The sequence below is a fragment of the Egretta garzetta genome, unplaced genomic scaffold (genome assembly GCF_000687185.1).
Source record: "Egretta garzetta isolate BGI_Z169 unplaced genomic scaffold, ASM68718v1 scaffold44, whole genome shotgun sequence".
Lineage (NCBI taxonomy): Eukaryota > Metazoa > Chordata > Aves > Pelecaniformes > Ardeidae > Egretta > Egretta garzetta.
In genome coordinates this window covers 435,472-452,231 of record NW_009259490.1, presented here as the reverse complement: position 1 = coordinate 452,231, position 16,760 = coordinate 435,472, and the positions used below count along the sequence as shown (strand labels likewise).

The window sequence follows — 16,760 nt, the reverse complement described above, 5'->3', positions numbered from 1 at the left end:
TCCTTCAGCGCTGGGCCTGCAAACGCTCACCTGTGCTGGGGCTTTTGGCACCACTGCAATACAGATCACGACAACGGTACCTTCCTGCCTTCCATCGCATGAATGCAAGTTTCTAGAGGTGCTTGACTGGAGACCTCTGAGAGGAGAGAGCGGGCACAGTTAGCACGGCCCTCGAAACAAAGTTTGTACCCTGAGAGTCAGGGTCACTCACAGGCTAACTAGTTATAATGGACAAGGGGTTTGTGTTCATTGTAGTACAGTTCCATCCGCTTCTGCATCTGGGCTCTGTCTACACAAACAGATTAAATGCAAGTTCTGGCTCCTTTCTTAAATCCAGGCTTGCTTTGTGCCAAAGCTGCAGCTGTGAGATGGAAGTGTACGGGCATGGGGTACCATGAAGCTGGCTGGAGCTGTGTGCCTCTGGAGGCAGGGGAGCATCCTGGGGTGGAGTAAGTCCATGTGCACCCTTTTCTTATGCTCCTTCCTCCATTTCTGCTGTTGGTCACCGTGGGAGCTGGATATGGAGGTAGATGGACCTTTGATCTGAGCCAGTGTGGCTGTCCTTGCGTTGTTGCCATATTGATGCGGTTCTAAAAGCCCCAAGCATCTTGGACCCTGTATGCCCCAAGTCTCTCAAAGCGAGCCTGCATCCATTGACCCACAAAAGGGTTCTGGCAGTCTCACATGGAAGCAGCATGTGTTTCCATAGTGAAACCTGAACCCAGCTGTGCATTGCACAACTCACCTGCTTTCCCAGAGCCCTGCTGGCCCCATTGATGGGCTCACATGCACCGTGTCCCCCCCTAGCTAGGTTGCTGAACTGAACTGGCCACCTATGTCCAGTTCAAAGAGACTTTGCAGGCCCATCTTTCCCCCCACCCCCAAGCTTGCAGAGCCCATGCTGTCCTTCTCAGAGGTGCTGTGTATGTGTGGGGCTCTCCAGCTGCCCAGGGAGAGAGTTTGGAAGAGAATAATTTTGGGAATGAAGTCCCATGACTGCAAAGGGTTTGCTGCCCCCCTATGGATTTGACTGGCGCGGCTTGGGCCAGGGCACCAGGGTGGAGGAGGTGGTGGCTGGTGGAGCCAGCTCCGCTGTCCTGCCATGTTCTCCTCATGCAGGCTCTCCCTGTGCTCTTGTGCAGCTGATAGATTGGAGTCTGGGCTCCCATTCAACTGATTGCATAAATGTAGCAGAACAAGAAGGTTTCCCCAAAGCAGCTCCATCTGTGCAGGGCACTTGTTCCTCAGGACTCCCTTGGTCGTGCTGTGCTTTGCTGGAGTTTGTGCCAAACCCAATACCCACGGTTTAAAAATAACATTTGGGTGTGACAGCTCCGTTATTTACCTAGGAGCCAACATTGTCTGGTAGGCAGAGCCAAACGGCTGGAAGTCTGGGGTGAGACATTCTCTTCTCATCTACCACCGTGTTGTGTATTACCACCTGCTTCCTCAGTTTCCCTGCTGGTAAATCAGGGGTAATATAAAGCAGCTCATGATAACTTCTGCAAGGCTTAGGTTCTTTTAAGGATCTTGACTAGGACTCTCCTCCAGAATCTATGTGCAATATAATGCTAAGGCAGACTAAATAGTTGCGCCTCTGTTGGTGACGAAACTTTGAAAGAAGCTATTAACACAGAAACAGGTACCAAAGGACATCCTGGAAGACCTATGATAGCTTGCCCTTTACCCCCAGAAAAGAAACATTGCACACTCCATTCCCCTTCATTTTCAACACTGCAGGCTCTGTCTCTGCTTTTCATTTCAATGACAGCTCAATGCCAGGCATCTTTTCTTCTTGACTCTGTATATTAATGATGTCCTAACCTATGCAGACAACTATCACATATATGGAGGGTCACCTTGAATAGTTTGGGGCTTTTTTTTTTGGTTTTGTTCTTTTTTTTAAAGAAGTCAATCCTTAGGGATTTTCTTCAGTGTCTGAGAATCCTCATTCAAATAATCCTGTCCATCATGGACAAATGTGGGCTAGCAGGCATGAAGGTTGTGACAGCCTCAGCTGGGACGGCCCAAGCTTCAGACGATGTGAAAAAGGTGGCATCAAAACATTTTGACCTCTGTCTGAAACTGGAAGCAACACGGTTTGGTAGAACACTGTCCTGGCTTAAAAATAGCTGCCTCCAAAGCCTTCCTTCCCTCCCCACATTCCCTTTAAGGGAATGGTTTAATACCATGGGCAAAGACTGTCTGATAGACCCTCAAGCAGCGCAACTCATACACGAGTGGAGGTTGTGTATTTCTTTGCTCCTTTATGAGGTACAAAGAAATGTCCTGAAAATTAGGTTTTTCAAACTCTCTGGAGGAGATCATCTTTTTGCTGTCTGCTTGGGCCACACCAAGCACAACAGGGGTCAAGTTCCTAGATTATGTGCCTGCAACCAAGCAATACAGGTGTCAGGAATCTGAGTTTGCTGGAGGACTTCTTGGAGTTTTCTCATGCGTACTGGAAATGTCCTCCCACTGTAAACTGAAGGCATAGAGCTATTGCATTTTAATAAATGTCAAGTTTTCTGTCAGCTATCCATTAAATCCTGGAGTGCCATGAATTTTTTTGAAGAAGGCTAGATTCTTGGGTGGTGTGAATCCATGTGGTTCCACTGACTGTCTTGCAGCTATGCTAGATTTCTGCCAGCTGGGTAGCCAGCCTGATGAGCTTAAAGCAGCCTGCCTACAATTCATTCCCTACTCCTCCCATCTTGCGATGACAGGTTTCCACTCCCATTTCCATTCTGCAGATGGCCAACAACTTCTGGGCCAGACAAAACTGGAATTTCTAGAATAGCTCAGATCAGACCTTGACTTGGAGCCAAACTCTCCAGATGTTTGGGGCTTCAGTTTGGGCCATCCAGTAACAGATCTACCTACTGAATCTGAAGCAAGCAGCAAAGTTGGAAGTGGTTTCCCGTCAGATACCTGATGGGTATCTAGCAGGAGATAAGACCACCCTGCCTCATCCATTGACACTATGGTTGCAGAACTGGGCAGGTCCCTGACACAGGACAAAGGATTCCTTATGGAGTAATTTTTTTTTCTTTCTCTTTTTTTCTCCCCCACCCCGACCCTTTTTTTTTTCTTGTTACCGAGGCAGGGAAGAAAAAAAGAAGAAAAAAGAAATTCCAGAGTGAGCAGAAGACAGGGAGTAAAATTAGCCGAGGAGCTTCCAAACAAACGTGTTGCTTGCTTACACTTAAAAGGGCTTGTTTTTGTTTACTCTTTGTTTTGAATTTCCACTCTTTGCCCTCAGATTAAGCTCCGGGAGAAGGGGAGCCTGGAAGGAGGCCTCAGATGTCTGTGCAGCTCTTACATGCTGTGAAGGGAACTCTGATGAAAGGTTACGGCAGTGGGATGGATGACACCCAACAAGAGGCGTGTGCAGCACTTTTGATGACTTTTTGGTGTAGAATACTTGCTTCCAGAGAGTTTAACCCTCCTTTTGATGGCTAGGAAAGACAGTCACCAGGGGAAGGCCACTCTCTGTTAACCTCTTCAGTGCTGTGTTTCTCCAATGATGGTTGGAGAAACCTTCATCACAAGAGAGCCTCAAGGCTGAGACCAAGCGGTCTGTACCTATTTATGTTGTGTGGGAGGATTCCTTCTTGACTAGCAGACATGACAGTAGCACAAGGCACGCAAAGAAAGTGCAAGAGCTCTCTCATTTCTGTTAAGCAAAATTCAGCCTGACAATTTCTAAGTAATGAATTGATAAACTTTTGACACACTCATGATCCCATTGGAGCTGGCTGCATATGTAAAAGGAAGCCCAAGCTTAATAAATGCTTAGTAAGTGCTTTGCTGGGCTGAGTGAGGAATTCCAATGTCTTAAGGCATAAGCCAACTCTGAGAGGACTTAGGAATAAGCAGCGTGACTGGGTAAAATTTCTTATTGATTACCACAACAGAGAATTTGTGCATCCTTTTTGTTTACAGACTGCTTAGTTTCTGGTCCTGATGACTGCTGAAACCAGGTTCCTCATGTAGATTGCTCCCTGGTTTGAAGCCATGTAATTGTTCCAATGTTCTCTGTCCTGTAAACATCTCCTAGAACATGGCACACCGCTTCATCTGTCTCTCGTTAAGTAGAGAATGTGATTATTATTAGGCACAGAGTTGTCAAACCAATTTGGTGTCTCCGGACTTCACCAAGGATCAGGCAGTTTCACCAAGATGCCATCTTCTTCTTGACAGCTGACACTGAGAAAGCTAAGAAACATTAAAAAAAAGTAATAAATAAATATACTGTACACAAGCAAGACTGCCAAAATGCAGGCGGAGTGCATGTTAGGAAATTATTTACAGTGGCTGAAGTTTGAATCTATTGAGGCTGAAGTTAAAATATCAGCTGGGATCCCAGCCCAAGCTTGGTCACAAACGGAACACGTCAAAAAGCGCTCAGGAAATGAGCAGAGGCCCTGCTGAGCAAAGCCAGCTCTTCTGTGGCTGCTCCTTCCTGCTCAGAGCTCCAGCAGAGAGAGAAAAACCCTGCTAAGAGATTGAGAACAGCTGAAGGGAACAAGTGTCGTTGCGGTACAATGTCCTCTGGAGAGCCAGGGAGCTGCTAGGCAAGTGCACTTTGGGCAGTGATGCCCTGGGTTGCCGAGGGCCCTCATAGCAGAGGCGGGGAGGAAATTTGCGGCAGACCTAATGTCTATCGCACAGTTATTGTGGGTAGTCATAGGACCAGAGTGCATTGAAACATCAGGCTAATCCTGCAGCTGGTGTCAATTGATGTTTCTCCACTAATTGTGATTGTTCCGTGGTGGGAGAGACTGGATGAGGACCTGGTTTGTTGGCAGCACCCTGTAGAGCACCTTAGACCAGGTGGGACCCCCTGGGCACAGGTGGTACAGGAATGGAGCTGAGAAGGGTGTGCCCTCTTGGTGCTCGTGCCTTTGGCAGAGTGGGTGGTGAGCGACGTGTAGAAGTAGTTTCACAAAGGTAGGGAATAGGCATATGCTAGTGGCGTAGCTCACGTGGGTGTCATCACCAAACCCAGGTGGGAGATTCTGTAACTACCACTTGTGTAAGAGCACGAAGCAAAGGGAGTGTGAGGGGAAAAGAGGGTTCGCTTTGTGGGACCCCTGCCCATTGTTGAATTCCCACAGTCACACACACAGACTTGCTGGTCCTCCTAGGACAGGCATGCTTCCCCTTCCATTTCTTAGCTCTTTAGTGTGTCTCCTGAGACAGGCAACAGCAACACCGTGTGTTCATCTGCTGCTGCTGCCTGGGCTTCTGCTGTCATCCTCCCCACAGATGCATCCACCTTTCCTTGAAAGGCAGAGATTGATGCAGACCATGGACCAGCACTTGTTCCTCATGGTGGAAAGAAGAGTGAGACCTGTCTGTCTTCTGTGATCCCAGCATGTCTATGAGCAAACCTTTCCCTCTGAAGTGTTAGGTGGGACTTGTGTAAAGTGCCTGTCCTGCACAGCTGCTTGAGCTTACCTCCTGCTGGGTCTGGGTAAGATCCTTCAGGGCTAGCCATGACCAAGGGAGGGACTTTCTCCATTTTCTAGTCCGTTCTGTTACCCAGCACACATACAACATCTCTAGCTGACCTGCATAAAAAGCAGGAGCTGATCAGTTTGTCTCACGGACTTAGTGGTGAGTGCTGATACCTTTCAGCCTGCTACTGTCCTAGATCAAAGATGGATACAGGTAGCAAAATCTCTGAACTGTACCATAGCTCCTCTGATCTATCCAGTGGCTTTTCTTCCATTGTCCTCACCTGGAGTTGGAGAGTACTCGCTCTGTAGGAGAACCCCCTCAGAGGCCCCTCCCCATCCACATGCACAGCACCCTCTCAGGAGTGCCAGGAGGGAGGCTGTGGAGAGCAACGCTGTGTGATCTGGTGTGGAGCACCGCAAGCTAAGCAAAGCATTTCTCCTTCCCGGGGAGCACTCACATGCTCTGAACAGCGACAGCAGCAGTGTGAGGATAACCCCGGCGCGGGCAGGGTGCTGACTCATCTCTCCAGAAGAGGCAACCCTGTTTACAATCACTGCTCCTTTGAAGTGGAAAAATGGAGAAAACCTCTCATGGCCAACGTTGTGATTAACCATCTAATTGTTCTGCTGGTATGTTTGCTTAAGGGGTTTCCTTTGCTCTGTGTACATTAAGAAATAGTTTCTCATCCTATCGTTGTTGCAGCCAGATGATAGTCATTAGCAATGTACCAGACAGACCCATTGTATATGCCTTGTCCTGATGCCTCTTTTTTTTTTTTTTTTTTTAAATCCCTGGGTCCATCTCTCTTGAAGTTACTTTGGTGTTGGAGGGAGAATGACAGCTCTTCAGAGTGAAGTCCTCTGTTTGTTCCCAAAACATGCAGGGAGTCTCATCATGGAACAGAATCAATTCCTTGTTCCTGCCAACAGATCCTTCAGTTGTCTTTTCCATCATGAGAGATGGTGCCACAAGTGATGGAGAGTGCCTTGATATCCTTTTCTGGGAGAAGACCCATCACATTGGGCTGCAAGTGCTGGCTGGGTACTCAGCCCCGACTGAAACACAGAATCACAGCCTTTCCCACCAGCTCTGAGCATGCACATCCCTGATGCGGCTGATGTGGAGCACAGGATTTTGGAGGGAGCTGGCACACCTAGTCCTAGTTGTGTCTTCTCTTCCGTGCACGCAGGTTTACACAAGGGCTTAAACTTTGTTGATGCTCTGTGCCTCCTAGACATTGCTTGTCTTTGCTTGAAATATCAGACTGGACTTGGGGTTTGGCAGAGGATATGTCTGAGCTTTAGTTTGATCTGCAGTGTAAGTAAGAAAGAAGATGACTTTGTCTTTGTCTGCCTTGGTATCTATGTGTCTGTGAATATGGGAAGGCAGGAGAAGTGCATCTCAGCACGCAAAATGTGAAAGAAAATGGAGGACAACTAGTTCTGGAGATTTTTGTCTGATCATTCATTCCAGGCCAGGTCCAGCAAAATGTTCCATTTCAGGTGCAGATCCCATACAAATACATTTCAGAAGCATTTCAAGCCATTTTTTACTATATCCACCAAATCAAAAGGAAGTTTTGAGATGGCAAGTAGCTTAAAGCCAGAGAAGACTTGTTGAGTCTCACTGACATTGCTGTTCCCTTCTGTGCCAAGCTGCCACAGCTCCCATGGAAGCCCATGCAGGCGTTAGCACATTTGTCACCGGACCCCAGAACATCTTAGGTGTTCCCCTACGTTGTGCACGATGCGGTGTGTTGGATTCAGAAAGGTGTTTTCATGTGCTGGGCAGCTAGCTGTGTTGTAACGGAGGTTCTAGCGAGTGGTTCCTTCTCTCTTTGGTGCTGCAAAGCTGTGGGCTGCAGCTAGAGGGGGTGAGCAGGCAGAAGATAGTTTCAGCTAAAATTTCACATTTGGAACTGTTTGACGTGCCCCTCTCTTTCCTCCTTCCCCTGATCTCAGTGGCACCTGCCTTGATCGCAGACATACCTGTCCCCAGTAGACTTCTACATGCATGCGCGTTCCTAATGTATACATGCTGTGTGTGTATATATATATGTGTGTGCCTATGCATGCACAGTGTATCTGATGATTATCATTAGCTACTGTGATTTGTGGTGAGACCTAATGTGAGGTCTCAGCCGGTGGCCAAGGTTGGAGTGCGTGAAGCGTTGTGCACACGTCATGAGTAAATGGCCCTTTCTCCAGAGATCTTGCAAGTCCAAGTATATGATTAGGAACAACAGATGGATACCACAAACAGACAGGCGGCGTGGGTGGGGGAGGAGCACAAAATACCACTGAGATAATTAAGATGAATGATTAATGACTCGACTGGGTAAGAAGGGGCCAAAACACGCTAGCTGAATATTCACTGGTGATGCTTCACAGGAGCCTCGGCAGCAGTGGACAACAGTATTTGGACTTGCTCATCATCCAGGCTGCTAAATTTGTTCTCTGTCTGTGTTTGTAGCAGCTCAGCTCTAAGGTTACCCTGTAGCTACACTGTAAGGATGGTGTAACTACAGTGTATTCTGTATGGAATGCAAGCCCAACCACACTGAAACACTAGTCCTTACAGGAATTTTGATCTTGTAGGATCTCATCCAACACCCACTGGAGTCAGTGAGCTCTTGACCCATATGGGATTTGGGGCAGTCCCAGAATGTTCAAGTGGGCTCCAAACTGGGCAAAACAATTGGGATATGTATTTAAAATGATAAGAAGAAAGGCTTTGTATGAAATGCATGTAATATATTTCTGTTTGCATGTAGACATTTTTACTGTGTGAAATCAGACCAGTTTTATATCTGCTGCAGCTATCTTAACATGTGGTGTATGTTACAGTGACCTGATCAGTTACATGATTAAAATACACGGTAAACAGATTCACAGCATGCTTAGCACTAGCAGTTTCATGGTTTTGAAGTGATTTTTAACCCCGTTGCTTGTTTGTTTTCCCTTGAGAGATTGCCCATTGGTTTCCTAAGTCGGCTCAGCTTGTCTCACAAAGCTCGTTCCGTTATTTGTATGGTCGATGAGTGGCTGGCTTGTCCTAGAGGTCACCAAGCTTTCTCCCCACTCGGACAGGTTGGATGTCGGTAGAAGAGGATCACGTGGAGCAGCTCCCCTTGGCGTGGATAAACACAAAACGTCAACGCTGCCGGGCTGGCCGGTTCCACCACCACAGCATTCACTTGGAAGTAAATGCGGGGCGGGGGGGAAGGATGCAGAAGGTGCCAAGGAAAGATTTCTTGCTTCACCACGCAGGATTTGGTTCTGGCTCTGGTCTGCGTAAAAGCTCGTGCGGATAGGTGGCCAGGTGGGATTTCAGATTACTTGACTCCACTCTGGAGAGGGTTGTGTATGCACAACTTTGGACCATTCCCCTGAGTGAGCTCAAATAATTGCGAAGTCATTTCCAGTAATTCCCTACCTCTAAGGCCAGGGTTGCTCTGACAACCACTCTGGGTGGATCATCAGTGGGAACTGAACCTGGAGCCTTTGGACAAGCCTCTATTGTTAGAGCCTGAAGCTGAAATCCTTTCCTCCGTCAGCAGCAGCAGCCTCGTTTGTGTACCCCTCTGCCACTCAGAAGGACGAAAGCTCCACCTCTGCTACGCTGCGACAGAGGTCACAGTCCAGCCTGGTATCCACAGATGCTGTGTGTATGCTCATTGCTTGGGCTGCCAGTTGTATCTGAGGTGAAAGCTCCATGTGTAAATGGGTGCATGTCTTCACAAGGAGGTACTATGGACTTGCATGCTTTCCTCAGCGCCTAGGTGCTTGCTGTATCTATTAACATGGGCTGTATTTTCACATATCTGGGGGTTCAACGGAACATGGATTTGTGTGCATGTGATGGACCAAGGGGAAATATTTGCAGCTGTTGTCACATGCATGTGAGGAAATCTTGTGCTCCTTTTCAAGCAGAGCTTTTCAGACAGCCAGACTCGGCGTGAGGATTCAGAGAAGGATGCTGGCTCTGATGCCAAACTTGTGGTTTCCTCTAACTCGTTTTGCAGGGCCTCCTTTTTCTGGCTAGAAAGCCTTTGCTTGAAATGCAATTACCCAGATGTAGAGAAGAGAACAGGCATAGCGCAGCTATACCAGAAAAGAGGAAATTTCCTCAGATCGCTCCTTCACCATCAAAAGTGGCACATTTTCTACATTTTCCAGATAAAGAGGGAAAGACTTCAGCTGGATTCTTGTGTAAATGCATAGCAGCACAGCCCTATTGACTTCAACAAGAGCTTTGCCAGTAAATCTTAGATCGTAAGAAGGGGTAGCTAGATATAGAGCCAGGTACAATCTCATCAGCAGTGCGAATTAGTAATTTTATTGGAGTCAGTGGAGCAATATCAGTGGAGAATCTGACCTTTTGTGTGTGCCCAATTGATGGCAACACTGTAGTGAACTTCCTCCTAAAAACTGCCTTGCTTTTGTTAACCCTTACATTCGTCTGATCTGTCATCCTTTTAAAAATGTATTTATTTTTGTGATGCATTGAGAGGTCTCTCTTTGACATTTTCAGCATTTCTGATTCCCTTTTGATTCCCATTCATTCATTCACTTCTTCACCTGCGTTGCCTTCTTTTAATTTTTTCCCTGCTTCTTGTCTACCTCTTCATCCTTTGGCTGCATTCAGCAGTGCAAGATGCTGGGATGAACTGAACTGAACTATTCCTATAGAGCAGAACGACACATGTACCTTTGTACTGTGGAGCTTCTCTTCGCTACACGATCCTTCCCCTCTGATTCCTTCCTGGGTCTTCATGCAGCAATGGACATGGCAGTTACCTCTTCACTAGGGCTGTCTAAGCTGTTGTCTGCTCTCAATCAAGTCTCTGCTGAGAAGGTGCCTGCTGGCAGTGGTGGGCCATACCAGGAATGTGGAGCCGGGGTATCTGCTTTCTCCTTTTCCAGCTGGAGATATTAGGAAGAGGAACTGACTGTGATGATAGTATTGAATTAAGGATATGAGTCAAGAAGACCATGGAGCTGGAAGCAGTCATTTCCCTTCATCCCTGTAAACAAGAACATCCATCTAACTCTGAACTGCTGGATGATGGATGGGGTCTGAGCTGGTGATCGTACTGGATGATGGTGCTGTATTCTCTGGTCCACACACAGCAGCTGTTAGTGGAGGTATCGCTGGTGTCACTTGTCCTCATTCATTCACAGGGTCAGCTCTGAAGCCCATGTAGAGACATGGTGCGCACCAGACTTACGCCTGTTTTGTCAAAGAGGTGTCTATCATCACAGAGGGCACTGCCACCTCTCTGGTTGCCCCAGTCAGAAGGGCCTGTGGACCAGCTCAGAAAGGACTGAAAGTTCCCATATATCTTTCCCGCAAACCTCAGCTTTACTTGTCCTTTCTGTGGCACTAAGAGATAGAAAAAGCTCCAACCCTTGAGGGCCAACAAGCAGTTTAGCAACTGGTGTAATGTTTGGGAAGGGGGCTGTGTGGGACTTGCTCTTGGGAACAAGGAGACAATCCTAGTTTGGGGGGTTACACAGGCTGTCACAGGTCTGTCTGCTAAGTCTTTGGAGAGTGACAGCAGCCTTACTGCTGAGGGACTACCTCTGCTCCTAGATGAGCTTCATTAAGGGGTGGAGCTGACCCAGACAAGTCTTTTACCACCAGCTAGCTTGGGCTCATTGAGGTCTTGTGGCTAAGGGATTAGGTAGGGAAGAGGATGGTGTGGCTGTACCTTTCTTTTCAAAGGAGGAATACAATGATTATAGACACGGTTATTGGGAAGGTTCAAAGGCTGGTGGAGCACAGGAGTGTGACTGGAGGAAGGTGTTATGGATGAGTATTAACCCACTGAGGATTTCTGGCAGAGGCCATGTAGGCCTCGAAAAGCTGGAAAGCATGAGAGAGAAGATTGGAAGGCTGGAGCTGCAGCTGAAACCACTTGTCTTCAGTTGGTGTGCTAGAGAGGCAAGGAGGCTGCAGGTGTGATGGGTGAGCAGAAGACTACAAAGGGCAGGTGTCTGCCTAGGGTGAAGGACCTCTGCTTGTGTGACTGTGAGGATGGAATGGAGGAAGGGGATTACTAGTGGATGAGACCTAAAAATAAATGTTGGTTTTGCTGAAGAGGTGAAAGAAACAGAAACCAAAGAGAAAGAAGGAAAGAAAAGGAGATGAGCAGCTAGTCCCCACAAGAAGAGAGGTGTAGCCCACAGTGAGAGCTGAGGCATGGAGTTTAAGAAGGAACAAGGACACAGAGAAACCAGGATGTTGAAGGCAGAGGAGAATATCTGTAGCTTCAGGAAAGAAAATCAGGTAAATAAGCATGTGGTAATGGATAAATATCAGTGGGTAGATGGATGGGTAACAAAACATAGGAACTTGAATTTATCATACCAGGTGTGAAAGTGAGTATCTTGGGGTAAACAAAAGGACAGCAGAATGTAAATATTGTTAAATGTGATTGGTTGCTTGGGAAAGGTAGAGGTGGAATGCCTTGCCTGTGTATGTAGAAATATTGCTATATTACTATGAAGAAACTGGTAAAGGGTACCATGGATGAAAACTGGATGTGTGTTGGTCAAAATAATTTTGGCTGTGAGTTTCTAGTGCTGAGACTCTTCCGTAGGCCCCAGTCTCATTTATGTGTTGTGGTGGCTTTGATTTCTCAGGTATAGATTGAAAAGCTTCAAGAAATGGTTAGCAACGATGGCTGATGAATTATTTTTCAGATAGTTCTTCCTTCTTCAGTCAGTTTTGGTACTGTTTCTTTTTGGTACAGAAACTAGGAAGCTATGGAAAGGCTGATGACCATGAGATGATTATTTTTTAAATTAAATGGAAGACTAAATAAAGCTACCCTTGCAGCTCTGATTATTGATTTCAAAAGGGTGAACTTCTCAGAGAGGTTAGCGTGCTCAAGCTCGATTAAGGTGCTCAGCCACTTGGATGTGGAGGAGTTCTTTAAGTGCAGGGTATTGCAGCTATTGGGAATCCATGCCTCAGGTGAGGGGAGAGGGCTGGGGAAGGGGTGCTGGGCTTAAATTAACAGACGAGGAAAAAGCATGTGCTTGTTAGCTACAAAGAATGTTTGCCCAAGACACGTCGGTTTCCTGAACAGTCAAGAAGTCAGGTTCTGGGATTGTTTGTTGACACCAAAAAACAGTTTGTTTTTTGTTCCTTAGAAAAACAAAAATAAGGGGAGGATTATATGGTTGTTGGTTCATACAATAAGACTGAGTTTAATGACCTAAGAGCAATCTGCCTGTCTGTAGTCTTAAGATAAAAAGATGTTTGCAAATACGCAAGTTGTATAGTTAAGGATGGAGACAATGTTCAAGCTACTGTGTACGAGGTGGGAGACGAAAGCAGAGATGCATATATAAAATCTGTTGGGGGGGCCTTGCTGAACGTTGCATGCTACAATCATTCCCCAGTCTTGGGCAGCAAGGCAGGCTCAGAAGCCTCTCTGGCCAGCAGTCATTTTATAAATATGTGGGGCCCTCAGCTGTGCTGTAGCTGCACAGAAGAGTTGTTCTCAGTCCCCTGTTTGTATGTGTTTGCTGTGTGACTCAGTACTCCACATCTGGAATGGCTGTAAGCGCCCCAGACACGCTGTGGCTGTTTGAAGTCAGACAGTCTCTCATCAGGTTGCACGAAGATGAAGGCACTTCTTACAGAGAGCGGTTTGTTCCCGCTCTGCTCACCACCACGTGACTTTTCTCCAGGAGGGGTCCAGGACAGCAGTCCACACTGGCCTTCTGTGAGGAATGGGTGATGAGGTGAGGTGTCTCCCATCTACCACTGCAAAGTGGCAGTTGTGGCATCTTCTGGGTTTTATTGAGGAAGGTCTTTACTGCAACATGATGCATAATGTGAGGAGGCAGAATACTAGAGGGAGCCATTAGTCAGTCACTGTTTGGTCTTGTGGTCCCTGTTGTTGTCATTGTTTATTCACATATCAACTCATTTTGGGTGAAGAAAGATCTAAGTCATGTGAGTGCAGCATGTGCCAACGGAGCAGCAGAAGTCTGCTATGCATTTGTGCCATGTTTGCATTTTAACTTCTTGCGCTAATCTTTCTTAAGAGGTTTCTATTCTTTTCTGCGTTGTTTTCTGGTTCCTCGAGGAACTGCTTTAATAAAATACATGACCCAGAGTCAGTCCTAGATAGAGTGACTCTGGCTGCTCTCCATCAAGATCTTCATTTCTCATGAACTGTTAGCAGGGGAGTGTGACAAAGACATCTGTCACAGTGGACTGATCTGCTTTTTGGCAGCTGTTGCTGGTGGCTGCCATGGCTTGGATCAAGAACTTGTTCCTCTGTTGTGTGCATCCATGTCTATTGTGTACATGTCGTCTGCATACTTCAGTAATAGTCAACCCACTCATTAACATGTAAAGAATTATGGAAGGGAGAGGCATTTCTTGGGAGAATCCATCTTTTGGGGGCTTTCCTGAGATCAGCTCGTAGTATTGCATCTCCTGGGATTGTCTTGTAGCATTATTACATAGCTACACTGACTCATCAGCATAGATCTTGGTGTGAGTGCTTGGTGTTTCACCATCCATCATTGCTTCTGCTGGAAACCTTTAAGGTGAACAGGGGGTGTGTGCCAAGTACCAAATGGTTTTGGAGTCAGTCACTGGTGGGTTGAGAATGGCTGGTGTGAAACTTTGCTACCGTACCTAAGGCTCTGGTGGATTTTGGGTTTAGCTTCAAGTGAGGCCAGTGTTTGAGCGTATGCATTGGGCACCAAATTGGGTAGGACCTACTGGCTTTAAATATGCACTAAGTTCCCCTGTACCAAAGAACTGAATAGCTGCAACAGAAAACATGCTACCCTACAAGCTTGCTCAGCTAACAGCTGTGACTTGTGTTACCTTACGAGTAGGTCACAAATACCTCCACTAACTAGAAGTCTTCACAGAGGGGCGATGTACTCTATTTGTGTCAGTCAGTGCTCATTTGTAATGTGCATCATGGTGCTGAAGTCCAGGTGAAGTCTGGGCTGGAATTCAATCCCTGTTGTTCCTCAACAGGTCAGTAGCGCACAAGTCCCAGGAGCACACTTCTGATTCCCCCTGTTGTGCACAGAGAAGGGTGTTGCCAAAGCTTGGTTATTTCAGGCGTTCTCCTTCTGGGTTGCTACAGGCTGCTTTTGTTGCAGCTCTCTTCCTTGCTCTTCACCTTTGGCTTTGAATAACATCACATTTGCAGTTTTGCCAGCCTTCGCCTTAGTGCTTCACAGGATGTCACGTTACAGCTTGGCCCTTTTAAAATAAAAACTGAAGTCCCTTAGGATGTCTTTTTCCCACTAATTGAGTTTTAACTGAAAGTTAGCAGCTGAAAAAAAAATGTGGGCATGTGTGCTTATGCAAAAGCAGCAAACCTATCAATAATGCTATTATTTTTTTTCTAACTGTCCTCCTCATGTTGAGGTTGCATTAGCAATACTTCGTATCTTTAAATCAATGAGGGTTTTGAATACGTAGTCCCAGAACAAGCCTGTATTCTCCTGCCAAAACGCTGAAATGTGGAATCTGCTCCTGCCAGTTACTTTAAACATACAGTATTTCTTTCTGTGTCTTTGAGCTCTATATTATCACTCATTGTCACGATATGGGATCCTATTCAATCCCAAATACTTTGGCAGGCCTGGAATCGCTGGCTTTTCCTCACACTCAGGTTATAGTGATGTTGCTTGGAGAATGTGCTATGTCTGGTAAAAGTCATCTACTCCCTCCTCTCAGTCTGTCTCCAGTTGCGATAAGAGATGCTTTCCTTTTACGTTCCTGCTTAATAAAGCCCTTCTGTTGTGGTGGTGCAGGGGACGCCACTGAAAGAGTTAAGCAGCTTTGAGGACTCGCTGAGATGCCAATTCTAGGTTGTTCTAAGTCAGGAATTCTGGGTCACTAACAATGGGAATTGTTCCGAATAATTTGATAATGTTCTCCTCTGTTGTGTTGCTTTGTTTCAGGGTGTTGTCACTTCAAATCTGTCTGGAAGTGAGGTAGTGGAAGGAGTTCTGGAATAATTCAAAACTTTTCCTTTGCTCTTTATCCGAAATCTTTGGCCCATGCGGATATGTGCTGGGATGCCCAGCCCTCCTGAAACGCAATGGGAATTTGTTCTCCTCTCTCCTCCCAAAGAACTCGGGCATCCAAGTCTGGGAATTAGATATTTTTTTTTTTTTAATTTAACTTTCTTTTTATTTGCATACATCTGGGCTGTCAGAATAGGCTGAGCAGCAGAGAATGATGATGTTCTGAGTGCCAGAGAAACATCATCTCTGGGAAGGAACATAAAGCATGTGCTGAGTGCCACAAACATCTAGTAGATCAGGCAGTTCTTATGGCATTCCCTTAGGAAATACTTCTCATAACTTGACTCAAAGGAATATGTCTTTATTACTTTGGAGCCATCCGATATCTCCTCTGATCTGGTGATTGTTTTAAACTTTAAAAGCTCTCGTATTCCACCTGTGTGTGAGGGATGAGTGCTTGTTAACCCTTTTTGGTTTGTGCAGTGCTTGAGCACAGTCCGAACGTTTCCTTTGTAACCTTTCTTTGAAACCACTGGCTCCACCAGATGTACCTCAAGCCTTCTATTTATTTTTATTCCATGTGCTTCTGGGGCCTGGTGGCTTCATAATGGTCAAAGGTTTCAGAGTTCAAAAGGCAGACCTGTGTCTAAGAAACAAACTTGTCAGCTGGATGCCAGATTTTCTCCCCTGCCTTGGATCAGTTTTGCACAGTAGTCACTCACTGTGGATTTACACCGGAGGATTGGATCTGGGGCAAACTCGTCCATTGCACTCAAGTCACTGAGAGTTTTTGCAGCTCTTCATGGGAGTGTTTTCAGGACATATAACCAGGGTTTGGTGTTCTTATCTGGGAGTGCAACTGAGGCACAGTTGAGGTTTTCCTAGGAGGGGGAAATATAGGAGGAACAATTTGATTTACAGGTGGCCTTGGCTCCTCTGGACATGCATTTTGAGTGCATTGGAGTGCATTTGAATGTTTTATTGCTTGTCAGCTGAGCAAAGGTAACCAAACCCCAGTTGTGAGGCTGTATGTGTATTAGCTCAGCTCTCACCAAAGCCCCTTTCCTCGTAGTCGTCTTTAGGTTTGTGTTAGGAGCTCTAAATATTTACCGGTATACCTGCTGCCCCTGTTTTATGCTACGTAGAAACAAATTCTGCCCTTGACAGTGCTTGAGAGCTCACTGCAAACCTGAGTTTCTCTTAGTTTTGCTAGCTGAAAGCAATGGCAGTCTACAACCTGCCAAGAGACGCGATGAACTGTCTTCAAAGTTT

At 46.4% G+C, this 16,760-nt stretch overlaps 1 long non-coding RNA gene across 1 annotated transcript; it reads left to right on the top strand.

Moving 5' to 3' along the window:
* The first annotated feature begins 345 nt into the window (after positions 1-345).
* Positions 346-8,291, top strand: LOC118452139. The gene is made up of 4 exons (XR_004841804.1): positions 346-449; positions 3,263-5,416; positions 5,660-6,095; positions 6,279-8,291. It is a non-coding gene; the product is annotated as an uncharacterized LOC118452139 (long non-coding RNA).
* The last annotated feature ends 8,469 nt before the right edge of the window (positions 8,292-16,760 follow it).